Here is a 25,217-nt window from a genome sequence, read left to right as displayed (position 1 = left end):
CTTATGAAAGCTTATGTATTAAGAACATTTATAGAATGTTGTTTCCTTTCTCTGTTTCATGGAAGAAATACTTGAGCAAAATAAAATTATGATTAAAAAAACCCCAAACCAACAACAACAACAACAAAAAAAACCAAACCAAAAAACAATGGGATTTACAGTTCTGTTCCTGACGTTGCAGTTACTGGGTGTACCTATATCACTCTTGCAAAATGGGAAAAAAAAAAAAGATTAGCTTTCTGGACTAGAACTGTTATCAATCTCTGTGTTAGTTAAGAGCCACTGGTTGGTTGAGGTCAGATTTATGAATATTTAATAATAAATAGAAGTGCTAATTGTGTTTGAGAAACACAGAATTAGACAAATATTTTCTGCATAGCCATTATAGGAACATAAAACATTGTTCCAACTGGAGAGTTTTAAGTGCTGGAAAGAAGAAAAAACATAAAAAAGGGCCAGTCAATTTTATCAAATGCGGAAAAAATACAAAAAAAGAGTGGTGACTGCTCAGGAGAATAAACATCTTTCTCCACAAAATGTTTTCTTTGTATCAACGGCATAGGAGCCCAGAGATGCTCTAGGAGAGGAAGAACTTTCAGCATACACGTCTTAAATAGTAAGAACAGGTTAGCAGCCATGTACCCTGAAAGCAGTCTACAGATTTACTGAATTACTTAAATATCCAGCTCTTCCCAATAACAATGAAAAGATAGCCTTTGAATCACTGCTAGCCTTTTTTTACGCTGGTGGGAAAATGCTCGAGTGAGATGCATATGGCACTATGGCAACCATTTATAAATACCAAAGGACTGACTTTTGACATCATTCCAGATTTACTTCAGAGTAACTGGAGAAATGTCATGCTGCATATGGCCTAATTTTGAAATTATGACAAATGATTCATAAATTTTTCCTTCATGTTAGAGAATGGTTTCAGAAATATTTTGGCCATAAATTGGTCATTTTTATTTATGCTAAAAAGTAAAAATTATCTTAGTAAATTATGTTTTACTATCACTTCCTTATGTTTTGCCTACACAATAATGGTAGTATAATTACCATTAGAACTATTTTCAGATTTTATATATTCATATTTATAAGACAGGGAGAAAGCACACAAACGTGGGTGGATAAGACAGGAACGTGTCAAGAAAAATGGAAATATTAAGATCAAATATTTTTGTTATTTAAGATAATTTGGGAGTGACACCAGTGGTTATTAACTTGTAGAACTTTGCAGTTGGAAGTTAACGTTGTTAAAAATAATAATGCTATCTTTAGTCATGTAGGTTTGCAGACAAAAAGCTTAGTTCATCATTGTATTTGAGTTCTATAACTTACTTTACGTGGCTCCAACTCTGAAGTCATAGACTGTTTTATAGGAGCCCAGACATGTTCTTCTCTTGGGTAAGCATCCTTCCTTCTACTAATGCAGTTCTACGACTGATTTGCTGTGTGCCCTTGCAGTTGAAGAACCTTTGGGATCCCCCCCTATGGTCACTTATACAACATTTTAAGTAGATTTGAAAACTCAAGAATCTATGTTTTTACCTCAGAAAATGAAAATGGAAAAAATAAACATTCTAACTGCAAGCACACTAAGACAAAAAATGCATCTTACACATTAGTCCATAAAAATTAGTGAATTTAGAAAGATCAAGTGATATTTAAAATTTTACATTTGAGACTTGTTTTCTCAAAATTCTTAGTTTCTCAACTTAAAATTGTCCTTTTACACAATTTTCTGTGATTTTAAAGCCAAGACCTTATTTTTCATATCTTTAAACAAAGCTCTTTCACACACCCTACATAATAAACCTATTTGATTATTTACTTGAGGAAGAGAAAAATAGATCTATTCCATATAAATTTTCTCAAAATGGCTTCCTTATTTTTTTAATTGACTCGGTGAGATCTTAATTGGATACCCATTTACCAGAGCAAAGGAAGAAGTGGGATCTGTACCCATTTAATTTTACAGAAGGCAGATATTCAAGGACAATAAAGAAAAGCAGTATGTAGGAGGGTTTTTTTAATAACAGAATGTCATAATGTACCTCAAATACAGGCACTCTTCTTATACACACATACTCCTTAGTATGTCTACTAATGGCAAAGATTACCTGAAACAAATTTTGTCTTCTGTTTGTCTTCATAAAAATGAAGAATATGGCCTGAGAGATACAGTATCTAAAACCCACATTCTATTACTTAAACTTATCAAACTTATTTTTTAAACATTTCTAAAAACATGGGGAAAAAAATTCTTTTAATTCAGCATACCAGTAAAATGGAGTATCACTCTAAAGTAGCCAAAATAATGGATAAAGTCTGAGCCTTTTAAAAAATACTGCGTCAAAGTACTGGCCAAGTAGATTAGAGTGACTTGGATACATGGAAAAGTTGAATACATGAATAAATAAATCTGAGGTAGGCAGGCCTCATTTATTTTATTATAGTTGCTCCCAGCCAGCTTTACCTTTGGTTCAGTTGTCCAAGTCATTCATTGCTCAGGCAGTCACCAGCCAATATCTTGTTCTGAATCAAAAAAACCCAGATATGCGGCATGAAAAATTATAAAATAACACTCAAAGCTATAAAAACATTTGTAACCATGGTCCATATAAACAAGACCACTTGTCAAATACTAATACCAGCAAAAGTAGTTGATTCTATACGTATTTATAGGGATCATCTCAGAAAAATAGAGGACTGCCTAAATTCTTTGTTCAAGATTGACTGGAAATGCCAAGTTATTAAAACAGTAATCCCAGGGCAAATGTAATTTATTCAGGGGATTACTTCTTTTTTACTTTTATCTTTCATCATGTGTGACATGGGTACCAATGCCATCTCTCCCCAGGCTTGAACAAGATGAAGACGTTAGTCTTCAATCTTTTTAAAAGGTAATCTGTGGAGGTGAATAGGCTCTTACACAGAGATAGCCATAAACTGGTATGGCTATACAGGTGCAACCAACTACGAAGAGATGTCCCAAAGTGTGGGCAAAGCAGCTATGTAGTTTCTCCAATTTAAATGGTTCTACTGAAGGAGGCAGACTACATTGCTTTTATTTCCTCACTGAGTTATGGCCGTAATTATCACTGCTCTCTGAATTGTATGCAAGCATGCCTCAGAATATGGCATTTGGCCATTGCTGTGACTAAATCATCACGAGCGCCTCTTCCAGCAAATCGACCATAACAATATTTCAGAGGAAACCTGATACATAATAAACGTTCAAACAGTATCAATTAGTAAGTATTCTTAATATGAGCTAACTATAATGCAAATGTTTGGTTGCTTCCTGTTTCAGAAAGTGAAGAGATAACACAGGGATATACAGTGAAATACTTCAAATTAAATCCCTATCAGGATTAAACATATACTGCAGGAAAGGGTGACACTCTTAGATGCTGTTTATAGAGGGAAATTAGTGCACAGTGAGCTTGTGCAGTCATTGCAGAGTAGTTTATTACACCTGAAGTGTTTCATGAGCCACATTCCCTTAGTGTGTGTTCCCAAATGACTGGATCCACAAGAGCTGGATGGGAGGTAACCAATGCAGAATAAATCCTCACGTAGTCCATGCAACATAATCACAGCTAATCCTTTAACTGCTCTTTTTTGAAAAGTCCCTTAAAACTTACCATGTTTGAAAAAAATCTCCATAGGTATGTAATATGACTCTACAGAAATGGGTATAATAGCCTATGACTTATATAAAAGTGTACTGTACAAGTTTTCATAGTACTCCATGAGACAGAATGTAATTTTCTATGATGTGCTATAGGACGTCTATCACATCCACAAGGGCTTTTCCAAGAAATGATTAAATTTTAAGGATTATGCTTTCAGTAGAAAGTATGGCAAAAAAGATCCTTGTGGTTACAGTTAGTGTAAGTGGGAACTGCATGACTGATTCTTAGCATATAGCAGCTTACTCGTGATAAATGTTGGTCTACATGAACCTTTATTACTGTCTAGAAAAAGATCTGCTGCACAGAGGCAGTATCCACTGAAAAGATATACCTCCTTCTTCCATAGGTGCAGATGCTGCATAACAGCTGGGGCCCATATCACTGATAAGTTACACAGGATGCTTAAACTAGTATCAAACAAGTTAACTCTGAAGTTCTTACAGAGGCATCTACACAAGTAAAACAGAAGTTGCTCCACTAAGAAAGTGGGTAAAACTAGCAAAGGAAGAAATATTATAGAAGGCTAAAACAAGTCAAAGTGAAGAAGATCCCCAGCAATTAGGAAATTGAAACAATTTGTTTGCAACTGTATATGGAACACCATGCACATTTGTCATACGAGTGCACGGGCAGGATATAACATAGAGAACTAGATCTGGTAACATTGTACAAGACTACAGAGACACAGCTCTGTTTGGTTTAATGGTTGCAAATTGTCTATTACATAAATTCACCATTTATTGCCATTTAGAGTAGCCCAAGAAAACTGTAATACTAAAGACATTTTTGAAACTACTTGGAATAAACCCAACTTTTTTTTCTTATTCTATCTACCATGTACACAGCAGACTAAATTCAGTTTTGTGGGCTTGGTACAGTAACAAGATTGTGCCTTGTATCAGGATTATCAAAATACTTACTTTAACTGACTCATATTGCAGCTCAATTTGTCTTTTGTTACCTTAGTTATCTTTGGGTGGAGGTAGAGAAACAACCATCTGTTAAAATATTCCCTATTTATGATGTATGAGAGACACTAACTGAAGTCCCTGAGGAAAAAGTAGAAAGAACTGCTTGTTTAATTGTTGCATCATAACTAGCAAAATCTTACTAGAATATTAGATTAACATATCAGTGCAAATGCCTCTAAAGGTCAATGAGGGGAGAAAGGGGACAACACAGGAAAAATTATCATTTAATACATGAAGTAGGTACACAGCTGACAACAAAGCTCTTCAGGTAAGGAGTTCACTGCAGTGATGTTTCTCTCATACAGATACTGAAGAAGAGACACAAAACCAAATTTTACTGTTAATGTCCTCTTTTTCAGTCTGATGCTTTATTTTAAGCTTCAGTAAACAAAACTGATGCTTTGTAAAGGAAAACGCTTTTGGGGAGGCATATATTTTTTTCAAACAACAACTGAAGAGAAAAGTCTCAAAAATGCAACTGCCTAGCTTTGCTTCTTATGAGGAAATACATAGATAAGTCTATCTCAGCTACTAGCAGCTAGTCAGAATTACTGATTTACTATTTACTGTGTGCTGGAATTGTTACTGGAAGAAATACTGTAAATGGAGCTGCTGATGTCCTTAAAAGAAAGGAAATGTCTCTCATGAAATGTGGGGATAAAAGTGACAGAATTCTCTGGTTTATAAATTATCCTTAAAATAGCCAGAACAAATCTTAAAATTCCTCCTCTTTTAGGAATATCTCGAAATTGGAAAGATGAGTGAAACAGCTTTGTCATCATCTCATTTGCCAGCCTCCCCAGTCATTTGAATTGGAGGAAAGGGCAGATACAAAGGCAGAGCCTGTAAAATAATAGCTCTTCTTATTTTGTCAAAGAATAGAAAAAGTGATCAAAGTGTCTGGGTTTAATAAAATAAAAAGTTCAATTGAGAAAAATGCTAACCTTCTCCCTGCTCTAATAATTTAAGGCATTTGGGTCTCCCTTAAATCTTTATCTGGTTTGAAATGGCTGAGTTTTGCATGAGCAATCAGGGTGCTATGGTCCCTCTTTTAACGTCAGTTCAATCAAAGCCACACTTCAACAGAAACTAAAATTTAGTTTAAAAAAACAAAATAACTTCTTCCTTTCAATTAGACAAAATATCAAAATCCTTTCAGTTTGAAAGAAAGGGGGATGTTCCAGAATAGTCACCTAAGTGGAGTTCCTAAAAATGGCTTGAGAAACCACACATGATACTGAGGTTGACTTGGAATTTTTTGTTTGTGCCTCTGTTCTTACTCCTGCACCTCACTGGCCTAGCTGATGACATGAGCTGCTGGGTCATGTATAATGAAATACCAACTTTTGGTATTTCTCATATATCTGGCATTATTCAAATGCCATCATAAACAGATGCTAGAGAAGCTTAAAATATTATGTCCTCTCTTTTTTTCTTTTGTTTATGGAACCAGAGGGATGATAGTTATTAATAATTTTTACATCTGTACCTATCTTGTTTGCTTTGGCTCTCACTAGGGATGAATCACTAATCTTGCTGCAAAATTCTGATTATGATGATACTCATAAATTTTTTACATGTACAGTGGAATAACTGCAGATCACATATTCCTAGCTTGCAGAGATCTAAACCCACTGAAATGAAAAGTTTTGTTTATCTTTAGATGCCTTGCACTTCTCAGAAATTCTGTATCTACTACTGTGAACAGTTTATACAGTAAAAAAACCCCTCTCAAAAATGGAAAAAACAGTTCCTTAAAATACAAAATATTTATTAAATAAGAGGAAACATCAAAGTTACCACAGGGCAACTCAAGAGACTGAAGTCAAACTGAATTAAAGAAAAAAGAGTTAAAATGCTTTAGGAAATAGAAGAGAAAAAAAGAAAAAAAAAAAAAACCAAACAGCTCACTTGTATTTTCCTGAAGACAAGTTAGTAATGACACATCTTCTAACAAGGATCATTCTGAGTTTTTACTTCCTCTTCCTAACCACGCTGATCTATGTGCATACTATTCCTTAGCAAAAATGTGGTTTGACCTCCAAGAAGGAAGTGATTTGCAGTATTTAATAGTGTAATGCTGATTGGCTGCATGTGCCATTTCTAGCATAAAATCCACCTCTGAAAGGGTTTTCCCCACAGCACGATGCAAAAGAAACTGTGGGACAAGGAAATGGCTCAGAAGACAGAAGGCTCGTATACAACAACTCACATAAAAAAGCAGAGTTTTCTCTCTGTTTACAGAAGTAAATAAATAAATAAATCTTCATTTAGTGATTTAAGGGTAGGACCTCCATCTTTTCCTTGTTAGCTAAAACATGCTGAACACTCAAAATGAGCAACATCAACCTGCCTTTTCCTCTCTATTATGCAAATGCTTTTGTCATTCACTTCACAAAGTGTTGCTTAAGCAAATCAATTTTTTTTTTTTTTTTTTTTTTTAATAACCATCATTTCTTTGCCTACACACTGAGAAGAAAGAAAGGTTGGTGTTGCCTCTCTTGAAGCACACGGGAGGGACTCAGGTTCTTCCTGTGCTCAAGGTAATTTGCTCCTGCCAACAGGACCTCTGTAGACCCGACTGCATCTCCTTTGCTTTCCAAGTGAATAGTGAGTTAAGTCCACATAGCTCACATTACAGATGGTGAGGTGAGACTCTCAACTGCTTTTCATGGAGATTGGTATCAAAATTCTACTCAGTGAGACTATTTGCAAGGCAAGATGCTAAGTAAATCCAAGAGCATTAGAATCCAGCATTATGTAACCATTGCATATTCATTATATCACAGAATCACAGAATCATCTAGGTTGGAAATGACCTTGAAGATCATCCAGCCCAACCATTAACCTAACCCTGACAGTTCCCAACTACACCGTATCCCTAAGCACTATGTCAACCCGACTCTTAAACACCTCCAGGGATGGGGACTCCACCACCTCCCTGGGCAGCCCATTCCAACGCCTAACAACCCGTTCTGTAAAGAAATACTTCCTAATATCTAGTCTAAACCTTCCCTGGTGCAACTTGAGGCCATTCCTTCTTCTCCTATCGCTTGTTACTTAGTTAAAGAGACTCATCCCCATCTCTCTGCAACCTCCTTTCAGGTAGTTGTAGAGGGTGATGAGGTCTCCCCTCAGCCTCCTCTTCTCCAGACTAAACAACCCCAGTTCCCTCAGCCGCTCCTCGTACGACATGTGCTCCAGACCCTTCACCAGCTTCGTTGCCCTTCTCTGGACACGCTCGAGTAATTCAGTGTCCTTTTTGTAGTGAGGGGCCCAAAACTGAACACAGTATTCGAGGTGCGGCCTCACCAGTGCCGAGTACAGGGGTAAGATCACTTCCCTGTCCCTGCTGGCCACGCTATTTCTGATACAAACCAGGATGCCATTGGCCTTCTTGGCCACCTGGGCACACTGCTGGCTCATGTTCAGCCGGCTGTCAATCAACACCCCCAGGTCCCTCTCTGACTGGCAGCTCTCCAGCCACTCCTCCCCAAGCCTGTAGCGCTGCTGGGGGTTGTTGTGGCCCAAGTGCAGCACCCGGCATTTGGCCTTATTGAAACTCCTACAGTTGGCCTTAGCCCATCGCTCCAGCCTGTCCAGATCTCTCTGCAGAGCCTCCCTACCCTCGAGCAGATCAACACTCCCACCCAACTTGGTGTCATCTGCAAACTTACTGAGGGTGCACTCAATCCCCTCGTCTAGATCAACAATAAAGATGTTGAACAGGAGTGGCCCCAAAACTGAGCCCTGGGGGACACCACTCGTGACTGGCCTCCAACTGGATTTAACTCCATTCACCACAACTTTTTGGGCCTGGCCATCCAGCCCGTGTTTTACCCAGTGAAGCATGTGCCCATCCAAGCCTCGAGCAGCCAGTTTTGATGGAGAATGCTGTGGGAAACAGTGTCAAATGCCTTACTGAAGTCAAGGTAGACAACATTCACAGCCTTTCCCTTATCCAATAAGCAGGTGGCCCTGTCATAGAAGGAGATCAGGTTTGTCAAGCAGGACCTGCCTTTCATAAACCCATGCTGACTTGACCTGATCATCTGGTTGTCCCGTGTGTATTATGTGATGGTACTCAGGATGAGCTGCTCCACCAGCTTCCTGGGCACCGAAGTCAAGCTGACAGGCCTGTAATTCCCCAGATCATCCTTCCAACCCTTCTTATATATGGGCATCACATTGGCCAATTTCCCATCGGTCGGGACCTCCCTGGTCAGCCAGGACTGCTGGTAAATGATGGAAAGCAGCTTGGCGAGCACCCCAGCCAGCTCCTTCAGCACCCTCGGGTGTATCCCATCCGGTCCTATAGACTTGTGTGTGTCTATGTGATGCAGTAGGTCACTGACTATCTCCTCCTGGAATGCAGGGGGGTCGTTCTCCCAGTATCTCTCTTCTGGCTGAGGAGGCTGGATTCCCTCAGTACAGCTAGTCTTGCTGTTAAAGACTGAGGCAAAGAAGGCATTAAGCATCTCAGCCTTTTCCTCATCACTTGTTACCATGTTTCCTCCTGCGTCTAGCAGGGGATGGAGGCTCTCTCTGGTCTTTCTTTTGCTGCTCACATACTTATAGAAACATATAATTACCTGCCTCTTTATTTATGTTACATTTAGCTCCTGGAGTATATTAATACACCAAAGGATTTTATCATGCCAAGCCATATAGCTATAGATCTAGTAATATTTCCATTCAGCTGGCTTAAAGTTAAGCTTGTGAAATTTTAGTTACTATACTGCCTTGATTAGCACTGAAAATCACTTTTATTAGTTTATTAGGAGCTACAGTGACATTTCAAAACCTTTTTTTTTTGACTGCAAAACTATTCCATGGGTGTTCTGCTGACAATAGGCAGCAGTCTCATGGAAAGTTAAATAATTTTATGAAAGCTCCATTTTTCACAGTAATTCTAGTCCCTGTCACTTTATACCTATAATCACTGTACATACCAAAGTAAGCCTTTGTTCTTTAATGTAATCAGTTTGTAATGTCAGAATAGTTTTTATGTTTGACGCAATAGCCTTGTTATGAAAAATGCATAATTGTTTCTTATAACAGGGACTCAAACCCAGTCCTATCAATCTCCCAGAGTGTGTATTCACCATAAAAGTAATCCTTAAATTCTTTAAGAAACCTGTATCCCAAATAGCTAAAGCAGAAACCTGCTGCTCCCATAAAAGTAGAAGCACACTACGAAGATTTTAACATTAGATTTTTCTGAACCCAAACATAAGCACATGGATATAGCAAAATCTTATACATTTTTTTTGTTTGTTTGTACAGTGACCTGTAAAAACATTACCATAACTGCCAGTAAAAGGCCAGAAGCTTCACACTAGTGGTGTTTGCTGCTCACAGTGCAAGATGCCAGTACTGACCTGCTGGGCCTCTTATCAGCTTGTTATGAGACCTGGCTACATGAGCCTGAACTTGATATCACACATCACTTGTTATGATGTGTACTTTGACCACAAGATAACAGCAAAGGCTTTGACAATGTGGGCACAGCTTGGAAGTGGAGGCCCCAAAACTGTAAGCAACTCACTAATGGTCAGAAAGTGCAGCTGAAGAAGTTGAAAGTTGTAGAAAGTATAACCTTGAGAGCTGGGGCAGGACTGGTTTTGGTTTAAGAAGCAGCAGCTCAGCAAGGAAAACAACAGCTGAGAAACAACATAAAGCACCTGCCCTGAAAAAGTAACAGCCCTGAAAATGCTTAGCCCAGGGACAGAGGCCAAGAGCTGCAAACTGCCTAGAAACTCAGCTGTCTTATAAAAGGGCAGATTTCAGACTCTAGGGGAGAGAAACAGGTGCCTGGTTTGGTTTCAGCTCCCCTCCTCACAGAAGACTTCTGAAGTTTGACTGCCTTGATGCCTACAACCATCAATGACCATTGCCACCAGAGCTAATCAAATATCAGCTCTGTGCCATTATATACTAATTTAGGTCAGTTTTCCAAATGCTTCCATCACAGTGATCTCTAATTACCCAACTAACATACGTGCATGTACATATATTCACTGTCAAAGTCCGCCATTAGACTCAGGAGTCAATGTAAAATGACTTTGCATGGTGTTCTTCTCCAAATAATGTATTTGCTTTCTGAACCACAAATACATAAGAGACTTTTATTTGGGGGGTGGGGGTGGAAATGACACAAATAATGGGGCAATTTGGGCTATCACCGAGAAACACATATAGGAGTTTTGTTTTCTTTAATGAAGAGATAATTATAGATCCAAAGGTCTTTAAGAGCCTTTAGAAAACTGACAGCACTGGGCATTTTTCTACCATGGTCAACTTTACATTATACCTGTCATCATGTTGGTGACTTCGTTCTGCTAAATTCCCCTGAAACTCCTCAAATTATTTTTTTACTTCTATCATAAAAAATCAAGGGGTATCTCATTTCATTTCTCTTCCAGATCATTAACGCAAACAGTACATTAAACCAGAGTGGTTCTCTTTCAATATTCAAAAACACTGCTGTTAACATTTCACCCTCTTCAAAGATTATGAGTTATTCAGGCTCTTTGTTTTCTGTGTCTCATCCATCTTCTGACCTGTGACAGAATTTTAGCTTTCCCCTTAAGAGTGATCATTTTTAATGGCTTCTTGTGAAAGACTTTGCCAAAACCTTATTGAAAGCTTAGACAAACAAGCCTATCTGTCTCCTTCACTCACCATTTTATTGACACCCTCAAGGAATTTTACTACATTAAATTAGAGACACATTTTTTTCCCCCTTATAGAAACCAATCTCCTTGTAAAATTATAATCCATTAAGTATTTTGTAATTTGATTTTTAAATTATTATTTCAGCCAAATTATTTACTGAAGATCTGTGATTTCTAGGATCTCATTTGCCCCTCTCTCAAAGGTGGGTAAAATATTTTCTGCTACAGAAGTTAACTTTGTACCTGGGTTTGGGAATTTTATGTTTGGGGTTTTTTTGTTTGTTTTATAGGAGTTCAACCTCCTTCACTATGTTCCTTCAGATCTCTTGGATGTGTTCTAGGAAATTCTGTTGTTTAATTTGTCATTTGTTAACTGAACTTCTGTTTTTGATACTTTAATCTCTAGTAGTGTCTCGTCTTTAACATCTAACTGTTATCATTTTTCTCGAATATAAACATGAATATTTAGGATGTATTTGATAGGTATTCATTACCAAGTAGTGCTATTCTCTCTGATTATGCAAATATATTTCTATTTGCTGGAGAAAAGAAGTGAAGGTATTTCCTCTTTATCTTCTCCACTTCCCCGACAAGAAGTCCTCAAGTACCTTTTACAAGCGTTTACCATAAATGAAGACAAACAAAACTGTGGGATTCCTCTTGAAAAATACTGGTAGTATATCTCCAAGTACTGCACATATTTTTAGATTAATATTGCACAAATTACATGTGCCACTAAATACCTGAATCTGGAAAAAAAGTCAGTCAAAAATTCAGTGTTTCATCTCTGTGTGAACAGATTCATTTTCTTAAACTAAACTTCTTTTTCATGAGCACTGGTGAAATTAGTTGGAAGCAATTCATGAACCCAGTTACTGGACTGCCAGCACATATCTACCTTTTGAATTATTTCTTGTCACATGCCAAATATTTCATAACGTCCAGACCAGCATGTCCATATTTATTTCAAGATGGCCTAGGAATATCATGCCCTGTTAAAACTCTATTAATTCCAACAATATCTATACTGTATATCAGTGAAAGAAAAATAATATCTTTCAGAGTAAGAAAATAAGATATTTTTAAACATTAAAAATTCTTGTTTTTACATTTCTCCAAAACTAACTTGCAAATTATTTAATAATGAATGAATGTTTCCTCTCTTCTTCTGTCTTGGGTATACCAGAACAGTGATCTTACCTATGAGCTATATAGATTAATTTAATAACTGCTGTGGAAATGACACAGCTGAAGGACTCTTTTGGAAATGTTATATCTGCAATATGTTATAAAAGTTTGTGCAACATTCAGGAGGCAGTGATCTTAATTTCTGACTTTGCTAAAACAAAACAGTGCTATGAAACAAGTAATTTTACAGTAAAAAGTTACTGATTATGGCAATGACACCAACATACTTTAAAATGAAAAATCATTCTTAATAGGAAATTCTTAAAAGGGGTTTTTCCCTTTCCATGGACAAGCAGAAACTGTTGACAGAAGAGCAAGAGATTTTTAAGGGCATTTAAAACAAAAAAAAAACAACTTGTGCTTTCTAGTAGAGAAAATGTATTACTTTGATTCATATGTCCATATGTTTCACTTCATAAAATGGGCATTTCATACAATTTTGGTACTTATTAAAAATTACTCTGCTTCTTAAAGTAGGATTTTTCACTAAATCCTTTTTTGATATGTTGTAGAGCACCTCTATGAGGTCATGATTAAAATTCTGGTAGATTGTTAATTTTTTATTAATCATAATTTAGAGTACTACAGGAAAAGTAATACAGCTGAGGTGATGGCAAATCAGATGGAAGCATGAATTTTTAGGTTTGTAGAAAATAACATATCAACTTTTGCACAGGTATGGAAAATACCTTATCACTTCCTGATTAAAAGATGCTAAAGAAAAAAATTCTTATATATATACACATATATATACACACACACAATCTAAACTCTCATATTAGGAGAGGTTCAACTCTAAAATCTTCAATCATACTTGGAGTGGAATTCAGTATTTGTTTCACCTGACAGGTGTTTAAGAGTTTCTTCTATTCCTTTTAAAGCTGTCACAGATTCAACCTTTAAAGCGTCTAGTCAGGCTCCTTTGTTTCAATTCAAGAACCTTTCTTTAAGAAAAAAACCTGCAGCTACCTCAAATACTTTTAAATGCTACTTTTTTAAAAATTATTTTTCTGATGAAACACTAGTTTATCACCTTTTCACATTGAATTGCATAAAAGGGAAGCATACAGACTTTTACATTTTTACATTTCTTAACTGCTTAAATGAAAGACAGTTCATATTCAAACTATATTAGGCCATAGGGCAATAAAAAATTGCATCATAGGTGAAGATAACCAAAATAAAAATCACTGAAACGTAATCAAAAGCTATACTTCCACTCAGATGAGGAAACATTGCGCTGTTCTGCAGCTCATGTGGATGGTGTGAGTAGGCAGGGATGGGAACCAATACATCAGGGTTCATAGCAGTTCTCTTAGGATCCAAAATTAGCTAAGCAGCAAAGTTCAAATCCTATTTCAGTTTTGAAGTCTCACCAAATTGACTGATATTTAAAAAAAAACCTTCAGTTTCATCCTAACTCAAGTTACCATGATAAACTGTAGCAAGGACTTGTGTCAACTGCAGTCTGAGAGATCTGCTTTACTGAAGTGTTACCAGTAAAAGAACAACTAAGTGCACTGGCACACATCCAGAAAAGAACTTACATGAATGTTTCAATCTAAACTTCTGAATCATCTCAATCAATACTTTAAAATCTCTTTTTTTTTTTTTTTTTTTTTTTTACATTCCTATCACTTTGTGCTTGTTCATAACACTATGTAGGCTTTATTTATATCTGAAACCTTTATTGCCTGCCTGTTTGAACTCTGAAAAAAAAGCCCACTAAAAAAAACCCAAACCCACACCACAAAACTCTTTATGACTTGATAAACAAAACATTGAATTACACTGTAGATATAGATATATGCATAAAGGAAAAATCATGTAATTTCACTGGTTTTAAAATCAAATTAAATGGATAAATTAATAAAACTAATCCTATTTTTAAATGCAGCTTACTTTATACACATCTATTCCTTGAAGGACAGTTCCCTCAACAGTGACTTCGTGATTTTGGCTGGTTAATTAAATTCGTTGCTTACATGACTGTTAAATTTTACTTGCATTTGATTTGTAACTACTTAGATGTGTACTCGTGCTTCAGACCACTCACCAATCATTCCCAGAAATGACAGCTACAAAGATAACTGTTACATGCTTCTGTTGAGACTAAATAGGATATTTTTAACTGCACCAAATTGTGAAAGGTAGCAGAGCAAGAAACAGTTTTTCTCATCTTGAGTCTGCACAAGTACAAGAACAGACAACCACAATAAAAATAATAGCATTCTCTTTTCCCTCTGCATTTGATTTCATTGAACACATAGTACTTCAGAGGAAAATCAACAAAAAAAGGAAACTGACAGGAGGTAAATAGTAATTTGGATGTTATTCAAATGCACATTCTCTTTCAATTTTTTTTCACTACTTGAAGAATTTCCTTTTCCCTTATTTTTTCAAACAACTTCTTTAAAGCATCAGTGAGTCAGCTACAGAACAAAAAGGTCAGACTAGTTTTGTTTTTCTGTGTGTTTCATATAATAGCGTACTTGTGAGATTACCAATCACATAAAGTCCATTCAGCATATAAAAACTAATCCAAGTCACAAAATTCAGACATCTGGCAACAAAGGTAGTGGCTTGAACCTATCTGAGGTTCAAGCAGATTTCAAACTTGCAATGGGTAATGAACCAAAGCCACAAAGACTCAAAAACTCACGGCAATCCACCATCCTTATTCACTGGCCAAAAGTATCCCCAGATGTATCCTTTGAATAAGTTTAGGCGGTCTGCCTGTTTCTCATGTTTAAGTAATACTTAATTTTACTTAATATTATTTTAAACACTACTTTTGTCAGAAGTGTCTACCTGACTGTCTCTCTATCTGTCTTCAGAGATTCCACTTTATGTTTCATGCGTGGTCCTCAGAAAACCACTTGGAGCCTGCTTGACTTCTCTGGTGTACCAGAGAAGGTATATGGATGTGCTATCAAATGAAGCAAGCAAAGACAAAGAACTTTCTTATATCTACTGTCATTCACCATCTTTACTGAGCTAGCTGTAAGAAATAACCTATAAATGACAGATACAACTACCTAGTAAGTGAACAGTAAGATGTTCTGGGCTTCTTTTCATTATTTGAAACATATAACAGGTTTTTAAAGGAAATAATTGTCATAACAGCAAGTGTGTATTCCCTTTCGATTGAAAGTAGTGGTTCACAGCACCTCAGTTCTTACTGAGGCATCCATTCAATACCTTCTGGAAGTCCTGGGCATGCCGAAGAAGATTGCCCTTTAGGATAATAAAGATTTAAAGCAATTGCATGAAATACCTTGGCAAAAAATTGTGTTTCTCTGTTTTTATAGGGAGAAGAGTATTTGTACTTCTCCTTTTAAAGAGTTGCTTTCAAAAGTGGCTACTTTGAAATGTTAAAAGATCTTGTTATATGAATATGACTAAGACATTTTGAAGCTATCAGTGTGAGAAAAATTGCTGGATGCCTGTCTATATCCCACACATACTGCCTTTCCAAAATGTAAAATGAGAAACAAGGCAAAAATAAAGATGTGTATTGTCTCATTTTGGCAGAGGGATATTCAGAGCTGCCTAATTTCCAACCCTGTAGCTACAGCCTGTGAATTAGTTTTCTTTGTCTATTTGCAGGGCTATTTACACCACAGGCTTTAGCTTTCTAATTCCTAAAATCACAAATAAGAATTTTAGATTCATACTTAGAAACTTGTTTCTTACATTAGGTTAGATTCTCAGTTTTTAAAATTCCAGTCACAAATGAAGTCTGACAGCTAGTAACAAGTGATGTTCTTCAAGGTTTCATACTGGAGCTGATAATGTTTAAAGTTTTAATTGGAAAAGAAGGAGGTGACTGGTGACAGCCAACATGGCTTCACAAAGACTAAATCATGCCTGACAAATTTGGGCGCCACCTACGACAATGTTACAGCATTGGTGGATAAGGGAAGAGCAACTGACGTCATCTACCTGTATGTGTGCAAAGCATCTGACACCATCCCGCATGACATCCTTGTCTCTAAATTGGAGAGACATGGATTCGACAGACTGACCACTCAGCGGATGGGGAATTGGCTGGATGGTCACACTCAAAGAGTTGCAGTCAATGGCTGATGTCCAAGTGGAGAGCAGTGACAAGTGGTGTTCCCCAGCAGTTGGTATTGGGAACAGTGCTATTTAACAATTTTGTTGGTGACATGGACAGTGGGATTGAGTGCACCCTCAGCAAGTTTGCTGACAACACCAAGCTGTGTGGTGCAGTTGACACCTTGGAGGGAAGGGATGCCATCCAGAGGGACCTGGACAGGATTGAGAGGTGGGCTCATGCAAACCTCATGAAGTCCAACAATGCCAAGTGCAAGGTCTTGCACATGGGTCAGGGCAATCCCAAGCACAAATACAGGCTGGGCGATGAGTGGATTGAGAGCAGCCCTGTGGAGAATGACTTAAGGATATTAGTGGATAAAAAACTGACTATGAGCCAGCAACGTGCGGTCGCAGTTCAGAAAGCCAACCATGTCCTGGGCTGCATCAAGAGAAGTGTGGCCAGAAGGTCGAGAGAGGTGATTCTCCCTCTCTGCTCCACTCTCGTGAAACCCCACCTGGAGTACTGTGTCCAGCTCTGGGGTCCCCAACATAAGAAGGACATGGACTTGCTCGAGCGGGTCCAGAAGAGGGACACCAAGATGATCAGAGGGCTGGAGCACCTCCCCTGTGAAGACAGGCTGAGAGAGTTGGGGTTGTTCAGCCTGGATAAGAGAAGGATCCAGGGAGACCTTATAACAGCCTTCCAGTACTTAAAGGGGGCCTAGAGGAAAGATGGGGAGGGACTCTTTATCAGGGAGTATAGTGATAGGATGAGGTGTAACAGTTTTAAACTGAAAGAGAATAAATTTAAATTAGCTGTAAGGAAGAAATTCTTTACTATGAGGGTGGTGAGACACTGGAACAAGTTGCCCAGACAGGTTGTGGATGCCCCCTCTCTTGAAGTGTTCAAGGCCAGGCTGTATGGGGTTTTGAGCATCCTGATCTAGTGGACGGTGTCTTTGCCCATGGCAGAGAACTAGATGATCTCTAAGGTCCCTTCCAACCCAAACCATTCTATGATTCTGTCATTCATTAACAGCCTGGACAATGAAATAACAGGGTCCTGCATCACATTTGCAGATGACATCAGACTGCATGGACTAATCTACACTGGAGAACTGGCATGGCATTTAGAAGGGTGTTAGATGGATGGAAAAGTGAGCTGACAGGATCTTTATGAAGTTCAACAAATGCAATTGCAAAGTCTTACATCTGAGATGAGATAACTCCTTGCAATTGTACAGGCTGGGGACCAAGTGGTTAGAAAGTAGCTTTGTACAAAATAATCTGAAAAGTTGTGGTAGACAAGTTGAGCAGAAGCCAGCAATGCACCCTTTCAACAGTAAAGACAAATCTCACGTTGGACTGCATTAGCAAAAGCATAGCCATAAGCTTCAGGGAAGTGAGCAGTTGAGCTGACCATCATGAAGCAGCAAGACCAGGACTGCTACATGATGGAGGATGAACTAAAGGTGACCTTGGAACAGACTGGGGTGCACTCCCACAGAACCAAGCAGAATTGGTGGCAGTAACAAGTTCAGCCCAGTGATCATCAGACAAATGTGAGGTGACAGTCAGGGCTGAGGTCAAGCTGCCAGTCCAACAAAAGCATGGGATGTCTGACTATGGAACAAACAAGAGAGACATCGTCACTATTTGGTTTGACATCCTTACAAAATGGCAAGAAAGAAAATGAACATTTCTGTCTGTGAAGGAAAGAGATAAGATAAAAGAGCTTCTAGAAGTAGCAGTACAGCCAAAAAACCCAGAAGGTAGGACTCAGTGTTGGGCGTAACAGGGAGCAGGTTGTATTGAGTGTCTGCAAGGGTGGGGCTGAACTTTCACTGCAGCTCTGCTGGATCATGAAAAGCTGTGTTGCTTCAAAAGCTGCAGCTACTATTTCCTTGTGGGTTGTCAGTAGAAAGCAGACTGTAAAGGTTCTTTTTTAAGCCTCCTACTGTTTTCTCAAAACATCAGAACTTTATGAATTAAATTATGAAAAGAAAGACTATATCTGAAAAATGTCCTGAGGACGATTAACCAGAAAATCCTAATCCTCTCCAAGGGGTGGAAGCCCTGTTGCTTTTGACTTTAAGAACAATTCTGGGCAAAATGCTTGAAAATGCACAACAGAGAACATTTGTGCAGAGGCAGGAGATTAACTCAATGATCTAATAGGTGTCTTTCCCCTCTAGCTTCTATCATTCTGGTTTAAATTGCTCTTTAAATTTGGAGAGTTAAAATTAAATAAAGACAAGCTGTTGCACCAGTATAAGCCTTTTAAAAATCTATTTGACTAATTTATCTGTGTTATAGCTCTCTCCATGGGCCAAATCCTTCCTTCACTCATATTTGTATAGTGCTATTGAAATCAATATGAAAACTTTGAGTAACTATTTGTTCTCTTTCAGAAGGAGATGTAGGTTGTTTGGGCATCAACTGTCCTGAGAGTTTTACACCTTCAAAAACATCCGAGGGCTTACTGTTGATTATCCTGTATTTGAAGGCCTACTGCAATAACACACAGTAATGCAGCATAAAATTGATTTTAATTCTGTGTGAGCCAAATACTGCATTCAACTCCAGTGGCATAAATGACAACAGAATTTACTTTGAGCTCCCATTGCTATTTAATGGTAAAAGCCTTGAAAGACAACAGTAAGCAGAGTCCCCCTGAGAAAAACAGACATCATAACCTCTGCAACGTCTCTATAATCTCTAAGAGTGTTATTAGAGCAATGGCCTGTTTCTTAAGTGGCTCTGTCAACTGATCCCTTCCCTGAGTTTCCAAGTGAGGTTGGAAGGGAACTCTGGAGGTCATCTGGTCCAACCGCTCTGCTCAAGCAGGGCCACCTAAAGCCAGTTGTCCAGGACCATATCCAGATACCTTTTGATATATCTCCAAGGATGGAGACTCCACAACCTCCCTGGAAAAACTCTGCCAGTGCTCACAATAAAAAAACTGTTTCCTGATATTCAGATGGAGGAAGCCTCCTGTGTTTCAGTTTGTTCCCATTTTGCTTCTTGTCCTGACACTGGGGCACCACTGAAGAGTCTGGTTCCATCTTCTTTGCATCCTCCCTTCAGGTATTTATATACATTGATGAAATACCTCCCAGAACTTTCTCTTCTCCAGGATGAACAGTTGCAGCTCTCTCAGCCTTTCCTCATAGGAGACATGCTCCAGTTCCTTAATCAGCCCTTTGTTGGACTCTGTCTAGTATGTCCATGTCTCTCTTGTACTGAGATGCTGCGAACCATTCTCATTTATAATCATTCATCTGCATTAGCAGTCCGAATATGCATGGACTACACCCACATCAGTAATAGATTTGTGAGTTTTCTGACAAGTTCAAATGAGTTTGGAGAAGGACTATTTTCTGAACAAATGACCCTTTGATTCTCTGGGTAGACTCAAAAGAAAATGAGCCCTATTATCCCTTTAGTTATCTATAGAGAATGTTTCTTTTGAATAGAACTTAAATTTGTTATTACAGGCTTCCTGGTTTCCTTTATTATTTGTACATTTTTTAAAGAGTTGATTGAAAAAAGCTCATGAAGTAACCACTTGGAACAAATAAAAGCCTTTTATTCCTTGCTTTGCAACTGCAGTGATGTCAATTATGTCCCAGAGAGGGGCATATTATCAACCATAAAAGTATAAGTGAACTCTGCATCTAACTTATGAACTAAGCAACAATAAGAATGTTACAAAAAATTGCTGTGGCAGAAGATTAAACCATTTTAGCTAGCAGCATGGTAACTCAGTATGGGGACCATTCCTAATGCAGGACTTACTGTTGTCAATTTCTAACACATCCACTAGGATTAGAAAATATAACAGCAGTCACAGCAAGATTTCTTTGATAATTATTTTAGTGGTAGGGAAATAGGTTCTTTACGTGGTGAGCAAGAAACCACTGCTTGCCCTCAAGGAGACGTCCAACATCTCAATCCAGCAAGGTTCTTAATCAAATATTTAATTCTAAATGCATAAGTGATCTTATTGCACTGAAAGGTCAGTCTGTAGAAAATCTTATAAAACAGAAATGCTCTGGCTACTTATGTGTACCCACACATCAATTCAAAACATACTCTCTCCATCTGTTATACAGCGTAAAGGATAGCTAATTATATATAAAATGGTATAGTAAGATACTGGCAGCAAATCATGCTCTCTTCTTTGGCAATAAAAGGGGCATGGTATTCCTTCTCCTGCATCCGTTCAGGCACTAGCAATTTGTCAGTCAACATGTGTTGATACAAAGCCTGTAACTGCCCCAGAGGAACAGATTAACAGACGGTTTTGCCTAAGCCCTTAAATACATTGTTTCCCACTAGGGGAAGAAAACCACATGTTTATTTAAAAGTATTGTATCTTCCACTGTAAAGACTATTCATTTTTGCTCTGCTTGGTAACAAGTCTGCTGTTACAGTAAAGTGGAACACCATCCTGGCTAACAACTGGTCTTCCACCTCCACAAATATAACTGGTGTGCCTCTTCCAACCACAATTTATGTCCTATCACAAAAGTGTGTGCTGGGTATAGAGTTAACATTAGCTACAATATTAGCATATTAATATTGACTTTGCAATGCACAGAACAGGCCATAGTACAACTGGATTTGCAAGTGTGTGAAGAAAACAGATGTTAAATGTGAACATTTTGTGTGAACCTGTACATCCCAAACACTGCACTCTGCCTCACAACCAGACACAGCTTGTCTGTGGGATCAGACAAGTCTAAGACCACCACTTTCAAATTCCACACTTTTCTGTAAGAAAGAGGTTTCCCTGATATAGACAACTTGTCATATCCTACAGAATTGGGTAGCATGAACAATCTGTCTGTGGCTGAGTCACAGAGGGAAGCAATGTGCCTTGATGGGAATCAAGACCTTTATGGAGGAAATCAAGTAACTGGGAAGAGGGGACAATAAGAAGAAAAAACATGTAAAGCTTCACAGAAAAACAATTTCAAAGACAGAAATAAAGAACAATAATGATGTACCTATGATTAAATTATCGGTTCAGTCATCAACTCACCCTCTAACAAAGCCAAATATTGTTAGGTTTTTCTTAATTTTCTCATATTCTTCACATTCTATATTTTGGCCTTGTTTTCACAGAATCACAGAACCATCTAGGTTGGAAAGGACCTTGAAGATCATCCAGCCCAACCATTAACCTAACCCTGACAGTTCCCAACTACACCATATCCCTCAGCGCTATGTCGACCCTACTCTTAAACACCTCCAGGGATGGGGAATCCACCACCTCCCTGGGCAGCCCATTCCAATGCCTCACAACCCGTTCTGTAAAGAAATGCTTCCTAATATCTAGTCTAAACCTTCCCTGGTGCAACTTGAGGCCATTACCTCTTGTCCTATCGCTTATTACTTGGTTAAAGAGGCTCATCCCCAGCTCTCTGCAACCTCCTTTCAGGTAGTTGTAGAGGGTGATGAGGTCTCCCCTCAGCCTCCTCTTCTCCAGACTAAACAACCCCAGTTCCCTCAGCCGCTCCTCGTACGACATGTGCTCCAGACCCTTCACCAGCTTCGTTGCCCTTCTCTGCACACGCTCGAGTAATTCAGTGTCCTTTTTGTAGTGAGGGACTCAAAACTGAACACAGTCATCGAGGTGCGGCCTCACCAGTGCCGAGTACAGGGGTAAGATCACTTCCCTGTCCCTGCTGGCCACGCTATTTCTGATACAAACCAGGATGCCATTGGCCTTCTTGGCCACCTGGGCACACTGCTGGCTCATGTTCAGCCGGCTGTCAATCAACACCCCCAGGTCCCTCTCTGACTGGCAGCTCTCCAGCCACTCCTCCCCAAGCCTGTAGCGCTGCTGGGGGTTGTTGTGGCCCAAGTGCAGCACCCGGCATTTGGCCTTATTGAAGCTCCTACAGTTGGCCTTAGCCCATCGCTCCAGCCTGTCCAGATCTCTCTGCAGAGCCTCCCTACCCTCGAGCAGATCAACACTCCCACCCAACTTGGTGTCATCTGCAAACTTACTGAGGGTGCACTCGATCCCCTCGTCTAGATCATCAATAAAGATGTTGAACAGGAGTGGCCCCAAAACTGAGCCCTGGGGGACACCACTCGTGACCGGCCTCCAACTGGATTTAACTCCATTCACCACAACTCTTTGGGCCCAGCCATCCAGCCAGTTTTTCACCCAGCAAAGCGTGCAATCATCCAAGCCTCGAGCAGCCAGTTTTGCTGGAGAATGCTGTGGGAAACGGTGTCATTTCACACACTTTCATAATCATGAAATATCCTGTTATGCTATACTTGTAACGTATGAAGCTACTAAAACTGCCGATGCAAACTAAAACACAGTAGACATGAAAAATCTGTAGCAAAACAATCCAGTTAGTCAGGAGTGAAAGTGTCCTCAAAAAAAGAGTACTGCAAAAGGCAGACATATTGGGATGCTTTTTAGATGTTACTCCTTTTATAGAATGGTGAATATGGAGTTAAAGTGACCCTGTTATTACTGTCATTGGAGGTCTGAGCCAACACACTCAACAGGTAATCTCACTGGATTAACAGGACATTCAAAATGTATTTACTGTTTCTCTATAAGTTTATCTTCTCAGCATTATCATAACATAGTTAATAATTTTCAATGGGATTTTTACTTTAATGAGCTTCTTTAATGAGGAAGCCTACTAACATCCAGACTTTGGAATTAAAAGGTCATCCCAGTCTATGAGCAAATGAATCTTATTCCCCTTGGAAACTATTAGAAAACCTGTGTATACCTTTGTTTGATAATCATTGCACCTGCACTACAAGAGGACCAGAAAGTTTGGTGTTACTCTGCAAACATGAAACTTTACCACACCTCATGAGGATTTACCTCCTCATTCTTTCTCCTTTGTTTTACCACAAAAGGTTGGTGTTCCATCAGCTGCATTGACAGACTGTGACTCCAAGCCAGCGCCTTTAGCTTTACCCTTTAAACTGGTGGGATTTCAACTGAAAATATTGTAGTAGATGTGTGAATGGGTGCATATGTTTGAGAACACAGATGTGTATGATACAACAGAGGTTTAAGAGAAAATTACCACACAAACACAAACAGCCTAGATTGTTCATTATCATGACAATACTAGCAAGAAATGAATATTTAGCTTTTACATGTTGGAAATCAGATGTCATAACCATTACTTTGTAAAAGACCTCTAAATTTCTCTGACATGCCTACATTCACATTTGATACACTGATCTTAGGGTTAACCAGGAAAATCCCCACTGAGGACTACTGTTCAGGTACAAGTGTGAATTGAAAACTATGTGATGCATTTGTTGAACTTGTTTTTCAATGAAAAAAAAAAAAGTATTTTGATCATGCTTATAGAAAAAAGATGTCCAAAGCAAGAAGTTATTCAATAAATTCTAACCATTCTGCTCCAGAAAAGCCAGGACAGTTAGGGTGTTGGGACCTTCTAATTTTTTTCTACATGACAGTTTTGCACTCAGCCTCGGTCACTGTATGCCAGTGTCTTTGATCCTGGGGACAGCTGTGGAAATTCCCACTGAGGGCAACTGCACAAGCACAGCATATATCTAGCTTGAATATGCTCCTCATGTTTTTGCATTGCCATGCAAAGGTTGATGTAAGCAAGTGTGCTGTCTGCAATTAGAAGGAAATAAGATACAAAGGTTTAGACATTTCTGATGAGTACTTGGCTACACCCAAAATAAGAACTTTGATCCTTTCTCCCTCCTAACCATTTTCTTTGTAGCTACGCTGTACATTTTTGTTTAGATATGGCTAAAGTTTTGTAAGTGTGTTTGGTTTTCTTAAATAAGTTTTGTTGTTGTTGTTGTTCTGGAAAGTTATGTGTTGCCCTTCAGCTTTCCAATATATTTTCAGTAATTTTGGCTAAAAAAACCCCAGCAGTTGCATTTAGGAATAATGCAGTTTCCCTTCTTTCCCCACAATTTTCCTAATAAATGCCAATGACTCACCAGACTATCTTGCATTCTCTTTGCACACAACCTGCTCTCTTTTAAATGCAACATAGCTGTCCAGCACTCCAGAAAGCATGCTGAAGAGTGGCTGAAAAAGATAATATAATCAATTCAGAGAGTAAACATAGAAAGGACAGGACACATACAGAAAGAGAGAAAGATTGTCAGGGGGAAAAAAAAAAAAAAGAAGAAAAAAAAAATTACTTGGGTTTCAGAGAGGAATATTATTGTGACGGCTGAATATATAACAAGGTCTGGAGGAAAATAATCAGGACACTGGTCACATTTTGCTATCTTCTAAAGCTCAATTTAGAGGCAATTCCACCATGATCGCCAAACCCTTTGTAATATTCCTCCCTATGGGCTATTGTACTCTGACTCTCTGGGGTGGTTTGAGGTTTGTTTTTTTTTTTCCCCTCCATAATCCATGCCACTTTCTCTCCACTTTACTTAGTCTGACAGGCTTCTATTTTAGTAATATAATTTTGCTTTTCTCTCTCTCCTAACCTTGTGCTTTCACTCTAATAGCTTCTCTTTTTGCTATGTGGCAGTCAAATGTACTTCTGCTCTCTCTAAGAGGACTTGCCACACTCATTTAAGATTCAGTTTGACAAACATGATATACAGGCTTA

The sequence above is a fragment of the Strix aluco genome, chromosome 4, assembly GCF_031877795.1.
Source record: "Strix aluco isolate bStrAlu1 chromosome 4, bStrAlu1.hap1, whole genome shotgun sequence".
In the NCBI taxonomy this organism is placed as follows: Eukaryota; Metazoa; Chordata; class Aves; order Strigiformes; family Strigidae; genus Strix; species Strix aluco.
This window is presented reverse-complemented; position numbering follows the sequence as displayed.